General features: G+C 55.7%; 16 non-coding genes across 16 annotated transcripts; all 16 read right to left on the bottom strand.

Moving 5' to 3' along the window:
- Positions 1-674: 674 nt before the first annotated feature.
- Positions 675-747, bottom strand: trnar-acg. Its single transcript has one exon. It is a non-coding gene; the product is annotated as a tRNA-Arg (tRNA).
- A 193-nt stretch (positions 748-940) lies between these two features.
- trnah-gug lies at positions 941-1,012 on the bottom strand. The gene has a single exon. It is a non-coding gene; the product is annotated as a tRNA-His (tRNA).
- Positions 1,013-1,477: 465 nt separating this feature from the next.
- Positions 1,478-1,549, bottom strand: trnae-uuc. Its single transcript has one exon. It is a non-coding gene; the product is annotated as a tRNA-Glu (tRNA).
- Positions 1,550-1,761: 212 nt separating this feature from the next.
- trnar-acg lies at positions 1,762-1,834 on the bottom strand. The gene has a single exon. It is a non-coding gene; the product is annotated as a tRNA-Arg (tRNA).
- A 1,014-nt stretch (positions 1,835-2,848) lies between these two features.
- trnar-acg lies at positions 2,849-2,921 on the bottom strand. Its single transcript has one exon. It is a non-coding gene; the product is annotated as a tRNA-Arg (tRNA).
- Positions 2,922-3,114: 193 nt separating this feature from the next.
- Positions 3,115-3,186, bottom strand: trnah-gug. The gene has a single exon. It is a non-coding gene; the product is annotated as a tRNA-His (tRNA).
- A 465-nt stretch (positions 3,187-3,651) lies between these two features.
- trnae-uuc lies at positions 3,652-3,723 on the bottom strand. The gene has a single exon. It is a non-coding gene; the product is annotated as a tRNA-Glu (tRNA).
- A 212-nt stretch (positions 3,724-3,935) lies between these two features.
- Positions 3,936-4,008, bottom strand: trnar-acg. Its single transcript has one exon. It is a non-coding gene; the product is annotated as a tRNA-Arg (tRNA).
- A 193-nt stretch (positions 4,009-4,201) lies between these two features.
- On the bottom strand, positions 4,202-4,273 carry trnah-gug. The gene has a single exon. It is a non-coding gene; the product is annotated as a tRNA-His (tRNA).
- A 465-nt stretch (positions 4,274-4,738) lies between these two features.
- Positions 4,739-4,810, bottom strand: trnae-uuc. The gene has a single exon. It is a non-coding gene; the product is annotated as a tRNA-Glu (tRNA).
- A 212-nt stretch (positions 4,811-5,022) lies between these two features.
- On the bottom strand, positions 5,023-5,095 carry trnar-acg. The gene has a single exon. It is a non-coding gene; the product is annotated as a tRNA-Arg (tRNA).
- Positions 5,096-5,288: 193 nt separating this feature from the next.
- On the bottom strand, positions 5,289-5,360 carry trnah-gug. Its single transcript has one exon. It is a non-coding gene; the product is annotated as a tRNA-His (tRNA).
- A 465-nt stretch (positions 5,361-5,825) lies between these two features.
- Positions 5,826-5,897, bottom strand: trnae-uuc. Its single transcript has one exon. It is a non-coding gene; the product is annotated as a tRNA-Glu (tRNA).
- A 212-nt stretch (positions 5,898-6,109) lies between these two features.
- Positions 6,110-6,182, bottom strand: trnar-acg. Its single transcript has one exon. It is a non-coding gene; the product is annotated as a tRNA-Arg (tRNA).
- Positions 6,183-6,375: 193 nt separating this feature from the next.
- On the bottom strand, positions 6,376-6,447 carry trnah-gug. The gene has a single exon. It is a non-coding gene; the product is annotated as a tRNA-His (tRNA).
- A 749-nt stretch (positions 6,448-7,196) lies between these two features.
- trnar-acg lies at positions 7,197-7,269 on the bottom strand. The gene has a single exon. It is a non-coding gene; the product is annotated as a tRNA-Arg (tRNA).
- Positions 7,270-7,500: the final 231 nt, after the last annotated feature.

The raw sequence follows: 7,500 nt of genomic DNA, 5'->3' as shown, positions 1-7,500 counted from the left end.
ACGAGTTTCGCGCTGGCTCCTCTGAGCACTCCTCGGCTGCAGTTTCCACTCCGTAAACGAGTTGTGTGTGCTGCTAATTTGCAGAAAACACCAAACACCCGCCTCGACCCACAGGCATCAATCCACAAATGGCCAAACGCTGACGTTTCCCTGCCTCTCGGCACACATGTGCGTGTGAAAGAGTTGGAGTGATGCTGAAGGCTGGGAAAAGCAGCTGAAGAAGGGCACGGTTCGCAAAGCTGAAGGAGACAGTCTTTAGCCATGTGAAAGGTGTCCAGCAGGTGAAGGAGAGCCCATGCAGGTGGAGACAGACTGCACTGTTGGGGGGCAATGCCTTAAGCCGAGGGCTCTACTGGTAAGGAGCCCACATTGACGGGAAGGCAAAAGCGCTTCCCATACCGGGAGTCCAACCCGGGCCGCCTGGGTGAAAACCAGGAATCCTAACCGCTAGACCATATGGGAGGAGGCACTCTGCCACCGTCTTGTAGAAAAGCAAAGGCGCGCATGCATTTGTGCTAGACTGAAAGGAGTGTGACTGAGGTCCGGGAGCGACTGACTGGCTTTTGACGAGAGAGGACATGTAGACAAACTGAAGGCCGCGGCAAATCTACTGGCCAGCAGAGGGCAGAAGGCCATCGTGGCGGTCCTCCCGGCGCGGGGTCAAAAGTTACCGCCGAGCCAGCCAGGAGTCGAACCTAGAATCTTCTGATCCGTAGTCAGACGCGTTATCCATTGCGCCACTGGCCCTGACAAAACCAGTTGACTAGCATGCGATCAGTGTGTTTCCAGAGACGATGCGACAGCAGCACGGTTCGCAGAGCTGCATTCTTCCATTCTTCCGAAGCCTCAAGAAAAGAGATGAGCCGACATAGCGAGGTCCAGCTTTGCACACCCACTTTTTCCCGGGCTTGAGGGAAATAATCCAGAAATGTGCAAAAGCTGCCGTGACCCGGATTCGAACCGGGGTTGCTGCGGCCACAACGCAGAGTACTAACCACTATACGATCACGGCTAACCACGGGCTGCGTGCTCTTCCGGCCACAGTAAAGCTCCTCTCTCAGAGTGCGTGCTCTGTGACCAGCCTTTGACGAGTTTCGCGCTGGCTCCTCTGAGCACTTCTCGGCTGCAGTTTCCACTCCGTAAACGAGTTGTGTGTGCTGCTAATTTCCAGAAAACACCAAACACCCGCCTCGACCCACAGGCACCAATCCACAAATGGCCAAACGCTGACGTTTCCCTGCCTCTCGGCACACATGTGCGTGTGAAAGAGTTGGAGTGATGCTGAAGGCTGGGAAAAGCAGCTGAAGAAGGGCACGGTTCGCAAAGCTGAAGGAGACAGTCTTTAGCCATGTGAAAGGTGTCCAGCAGGTGAAGGAGAGCCCATGCAGGTGGAGACAGACTGCACTGTTGGGGGGCAATGCCTTAAGCCGAGGGCTCTACTGGTAAGGAGCCCACATTGACGGGAAGGCAAAAGCGCTTCCCATACCGGGAGTCGAACCCGGGCCGCCTGGGTGAAAACCAGGAATCCTAACCGCTAGACCATATGGGAGGAGGCACTCTGCCACCGTCTTGTAGAAAAGCAAAGGCGCGCATGCATTTGTGCTAGACTGAAAGGAGTGTGACTGAGGTCCGGGAGCGACTGACTGGCTTTTGACGAGAGAGGACATGTAGACAAACTGAAGGCCGCGGCAAATCTACTGGCCAGCAGAGGGCAGAAGGCCATCGTGGCGGTCCTCCCGGCGCGGGGTCAAAAGTTGCCGCCGAGCCAGCCAGGAGTCGAACCTAGAATCTTCTGATCCGTAGTCAGACGCGTTATCCATTGCGCCACTGGCCCTGACAAAACCAGCTGACTAGCATGCGATCAGTGTGTTTCCAGAGACGATGCGACAGCAGCACGGTTCGCAGAGCTGCATTCTTCCATTCTTCCGAAGCCTCAAGACAAGAGATGAGCAGACATGGCGAGGTCCAGCTTTGCACACCCACTTTTTCCCGGGCTTGAGGGCAATAATCCAGAAATGTGCAAAAGCTGCCGTGACCCGGATTCGAACCGGGGTTGCTGCGGCCACAACGCAGAGTACTAACCACTACACGATCACGGCTAACCACGGGCTGCGTGCTCTTCCGGCCACAGTAAAGCTCCTCTCTCAGAGTGCGTGCTCTGTGACCAGCCTTTGACGAGTTTCGCGCTGGCTCCTCTGAGCACTCCTCGGCTGCAGTTTCCACTCCGTAAACGAGTTGTGTGTGCTGCTAATTTGCAGAAAACACCAAACACCCGCCTCGACCCACAGGCACCAATCCACAAATGGCCAAACGCTGACGTTTCCCTGCCTCTCGGCACACATGTGCGTGTGAAAGAGTTGGAGTGATGCTGAAGGCTGGGAAAAGCAGCTGAAGAAGGGCACGGTTCGCAAAGCTGAAGGAGACAGTCTTTAGCCATGTGAAAGGTGTCCAGCAGGTGAAGGAGAGCCCATGCAGGTGGAGACAGACTGCACTGTTGGGGGGCAATGCCTTAGGCCGAGGGCTCTACTGGTAAGGAGCCCACGTTGACGGGAAGGCAAAAGCGCTTCCCATACCGGGAGTCGAACCCGGGCCACCTTGGTGAAAACCAGGAATCCTAACCGCTAGACCATATGGGAGGAGGCACTCTGCCACCATCTTGTAGAAAAGCAAAGGCGCGCATGCATTTGTGCTAGACTGAAAGGAGTGTGACTGAGGTCCGGGAGCGACTGACTGGCTTTTGACGAGAGATTACATGTAGACAAACTGAAGGCCGCGGCAAATCTACTGGCCAGCAGAGGGCAGAAGGCCATCGTGGCGGTCCTCCCGGCGCGGGGTCAAAAGTTGCCGCCGAGCCAGCCAGGAGTCGAACCTAGAATCTTCTGATCCGTAGTCAGACGCGTTATCCATTGCGCCACTGGCCCTGACAAAACCAGCTGACTAGCATGCGATCAGTGTGTTTCCAGAGACGATGCGACAGCAGCACGGTTCGCAGAGCTGCATTCTTCCATTCTTCCGAAGCCTCAAGACAAGAGATGAGCCGACATGGCGAGGTCCAGCTTTGCACACCCACTTTTTCCCGGGCTTGAGGGCAATAATCCAGAAATGTGCAAAAGCTGCCGTGACCCGGATTCGAACCGGGGTTGCTGCGGCCACAACGCAGAGTACTAACCACTATACGATCACGGCTAACCACGGGCTGCGTGCTCTTCCGGCCACAGTAAAGCTCCTCTCTCAGAGTGCGTGCTCTGTGACCAGCCTTTGACGAGTTTCGCGCTGGCTCCTCTGAGCACTCCTCGGCTGCAGTTTCCACTCCGTAAACGAGTTGTGTGTGCTGCTAATTTGCAGAAAACACCAAACACCCGCCTCGACCCACAGGCACCAATCCACAAATGGCCAAACGCTGACGTTTCAATGCCTCTCGGCACACATGTGCGTGTGAAAGAGTTGGAGTGATGCTGAAGGCTGGGAAAAGCAGCTGAAGAAGGGCACGGTTGGCAAAGCTGAAGGAGACAGTCTTTAGCCATGTGAAAGGTGTCCAGCAGGTGAAGGAGAGCCCATGCAGGTGGAGACAGACTGCACTGTTGGGGGGCAATGCCTTAAGCCGAGGGCTCTACTGGTAAGGAGCCCACATTGACGGGAAGGCAAAAGCGCTTCCCATACCGGGAGTCGAACCCGGGCCGCCTGGGTGAAAACCAGGAATCCTAACCGCTAGACCATATGGGAGGAGGCACTCTGCCGCCATCTTGTAGAAAAGCAAAGGCGCGCATGCATTTGTGCTAGACTGAAAGGAGTGTGACTGAGGTCCGGGAGCGACTGACTGGCTTTTGACGAGAGAGTACATGTAGACAAACTGAAGGCCGCGGCAAATCTACTGGCCAGCAGAGGGCAGAAGGCCATCGTGGCGGTCCTCCCGGCGCGGGGTCAAAAGTTACCGCCGAGCCAGCCAGGAGTCGAACCTAGAATCTTCTGATCCGTAGTCAGACGCGTTATCCATTGCGCCACTGGCCCTGACAAAACCAGTTGACTAGCATGCGATCAGTGTGTTTCCAGAGACGATGCGACAGCAGCACTGTTCGCAGAGCTGCATTCTTCCATTCTTCCGAAGCCTCAAGAAAAGAGATGAGCCGACATAGCGAGGTCCAGCTTTGCACACCCACTTTTTCCCGGGCTTGAGGGAAATAATCCAGAAATGTGCAAAAGCTGCCGTGACCCGGATTCGAACCGGGGTTGCTGCGGCCACAACGCAGAGTACTAACCACTATACGATCACGGCTAACCACGGGCTGCGTGCTCTTCCGGCCACAGTAAAGCTCCTCTCTCAGAGTGCGTGCTCTGTGACCAGCCTTTGACGAGTTTCGCGCTGGCTCCTCTGAGCACTTCTCGGCTGCAGTTTCCACTCCGTAAACGAGTTGTGTGTGCTGCTAATTTCCAGAAAACACCAAACACCCGCCTCGACCCACAGGCACCAATCCACAAATGGCCAAACGCTGACGTTTCCCTGCCTCTCGGCACACATGTGCGTGTGAAAGAGTTGGAGTGATGCTGAAGGCTGGGAAAAGCAGCTGAAGAAGGGCACGGTTCGCAAAGCTGAAGGAGACAGTCTTTAGCCATGTGAAAGGTGTCCAGCAGGTGAAGGAGAGCCCATGCAGGTGGAGACAGACTGCACTGTTGGGGGGCAATGCCTTAAGCCGAGGGCTCTACTGGTAAGGAGCCCACATTGACGGGAAGGCAAAAGCGCTTCCCATACCGGGAGTCGAACCCGGGCCGCCTGGGTGAAAACCAGGAATCCTAACCGCTAGACCATATGGGAGGAGGCACTCTGCCACCGTCTTGTAGAAAAGCAAAGGCGCGCATGCATTTGTGCTAGACTGAAAGGAGTGTGACTGAGGTCCGGGAGCGACTGACTGGCTTTTGACGAGAGAGGACATGTAGACAAACTGAAGGCCGCGGCAAATCTACTGGCCAGCAGAGGGCAGAAGGCCATCGTGGCGGTCCTCCCGGCGCGGGGTCAAAAGTTGCCGCCGAGCCAGCCAGGAGTCGAACCTAGAATCTTCTGATCCGTAGTCAGACGCGTTATCCATTGCGCCACTGGCCCTGACAAAACCAGCTGACTAGCATGCGATCAGTGTGTTTCCAGAGACGATGCGACAGCAGCACGGTTCGCAGAGCTGCATTCTTCCATTCTTCCGAAGCCTCAAGACAAGAGATGAGCCGACATGGCGAGGTCCAGCTTTGCACACCCACTTTTTCCCGGGCTTGAGGGCAATAATCCAGAAATGTGCAAAAGCTGCCGTGACCCGGATTCGAACCGGGGTTGCTGCGGCCACAACGCAGAGTACTAACCACTATACGATCACGGCTAACCACGGGCTGCGTGCTCTTCCGGCCACAGTAAAGCTCCTCTCTCAGAGTGCGTGCTCTGTGACCAGCCTTTGACGAGTTTCGCGCTGGCTCCTCTGAGCACTCCTCGGCTGCAGTTTCCACTCCGTAAACGAGTTGTGTGTGCTGCTAATTTGCAGAAAACACCAAACACCCGCCTCGACCCACAGGCACCAATCCACAAATGGCCAAACGCTGACGTTTCAATGCCTCTCGGCACACATGTGCGTGTGAAAGAGTTGGAGTGATGCTGAAGGCTGGGAAAAGCAGCTGAAGAAGGGCACGGTTGGCAAAGCTGAAGGAGACAGTCTTTAGCCATGTGAAAGGTGTCCAGCAGGTGAAGGAGAGCCCATGCAGGTGGAGACAGACTGCACTGTTGGGGGGCAATGCCTTAAGCCGAGGGCTCTACTGGTAAGGAGCCCACATTGACGGGAAGGCAAAAGCGCTTCCCATACCGGGAGTCGAACCCGGGCCGCCTGGGTGAAAACCAGGAATCCTAACCGCTAGACCATATGGGAGGAGGCACTCTGCCACCATCTTGTAGAAAAGCAAAGGCGCGCATGCATTTGTGCTAGACTGAAAGGAGTGTGACTGAGGTCCGGGAGCGACTGACTGGCTTTTGACGAGAGAGTACATGTAGACAAACTGAAGGCCGCGGCAAATCTACTGGCCAGCAGAGGGCAGAAGGCCATCGTGGCGGTCCTCCCGGCGCGGGGTCAAAAGTTACCGCCGAGCCAGCCAGGAGTCGAACCTAGAATCTTCTGATCCGTAGTCAGACGCGTTATCCATTGCGCCACTGGCCCTGACAAAACCAGTTGACTAGCATGCGATCAGTGTGTTTCCAGAGACGATGCGACAGCAGCACTGTTCGCAGAGCTGCATTCTTCCATTCTTCCGAAGCCTCAAGAAAAGAGATGAGCCGACATAGCGAGGTCCAGCTTTGCACACCCACTTTTTCCCGGGCTTGAGGGAAATAATCCAGAAATGTGCAAAAGCTGCCGTGACCCGGATTCGAACCGGGGTTGCTGCGGCCACAACGCAGAGTACTAACCACTATACGATCACGGCTAACCACGGGCTGCGTGCTCTTCCGGCCACAGTAAAGCTCCTCTCTCAGAGTGCGTGCTCTGTGACCAGCCTTTGACGAGTTTCGCGCTGGCTCCTCTGAGCACTTCTCGGCTGCAGTTTCCACTCCGTAAACGAGTTGTGTGTGCTGCTAATTTGCAGAAAACACCAAACACCCGCCTCGACCCACAGGCACCAATCCACAAATGGCCAAACGCTGACGTTTCCCTGCCTCTCGGCACACATGTGCGTGTGAAAGAGTTGGAGTGATGCTGAAGGCTGGGAAAAGCAGCTGAAGAAGGGCACGGTTCGCAAAGCTGAAGGAGACAGTCTTTAGCCATGTGAAAGGTGTCCAGCAGGTGAAGGAGAGCCCATGCAGGTGGAGACAGACTGCACTGTTGGGGGGCAATGCCTTAGGCCGAGGGCTCTACTGGTAAGGAGCCCACGTTGACGGGAAGGCAAAAGCGCTTCCCATACCGGGAGTCGAACCCGGGCCACCTTGGTGAAAACCAGGAATCCTAACCGCTAGACCATATGGGAGGAGGCACTCTGCCACCATCTTGTAGAAAAGCAAAGGCGCGCATGCATTTGTGCTAGACTGAAAGGAGTGTGACTGAGGTCCGGGAGCGACTGACTGGCTTTTGACGAGAGATTACATGTAGACAAACTGAAGGCCGCGGCAAATCTACTGGCCAGCAGAGGGCAGAAGGCCATCGTGGCGGTCCTCCCGGCGCGGGGTCAAAAGTTGCCGCCGAGCCAGCCAGGAGTCGAACCTAGAATCTTCTGATCCGTAGTCAGACGCGTTATCCATTGCGCCACTGGCCCTGACAAAACCAGCTGACTAGCATGCGATCAGTGTGTTTCCAGAGACGATGCGACAGCAGCACGGTTCGCAGAGCTGCATTCTTCCATTCTTCCGAAGCCTCAAGACAAGAGATGAGCCGACATGGCGAGGTCCAGCTTTGCACACCCACTTTTTCCCGGGCTTGAGGGCAATAATCCAGAAATGTGCAAAAGCTGCCGTGACCCGGATTCGAACCGGAGTTGCTGCGGCCA

This window comes from Alosa sapidissima, chromosome 10 (assembly GCF_018492685.1).
Source record: "Alosa sapidissima isolate fAloSap1 chromosome 10, fAloSap1.pri, whole genome shotgun sequence".
In the NCBI taxonomy this organism is placed as follows: Eukaryota; Metazoa; Chordata; class Actinopteri; order Clupeiformes; family Clupeidae; genus Alosa; species Alosa sapidissima.
Note: the sequence above shows the minus strand (reverse complement) of the source record. Positions and strands in the feature narration are given on the sequence as shown.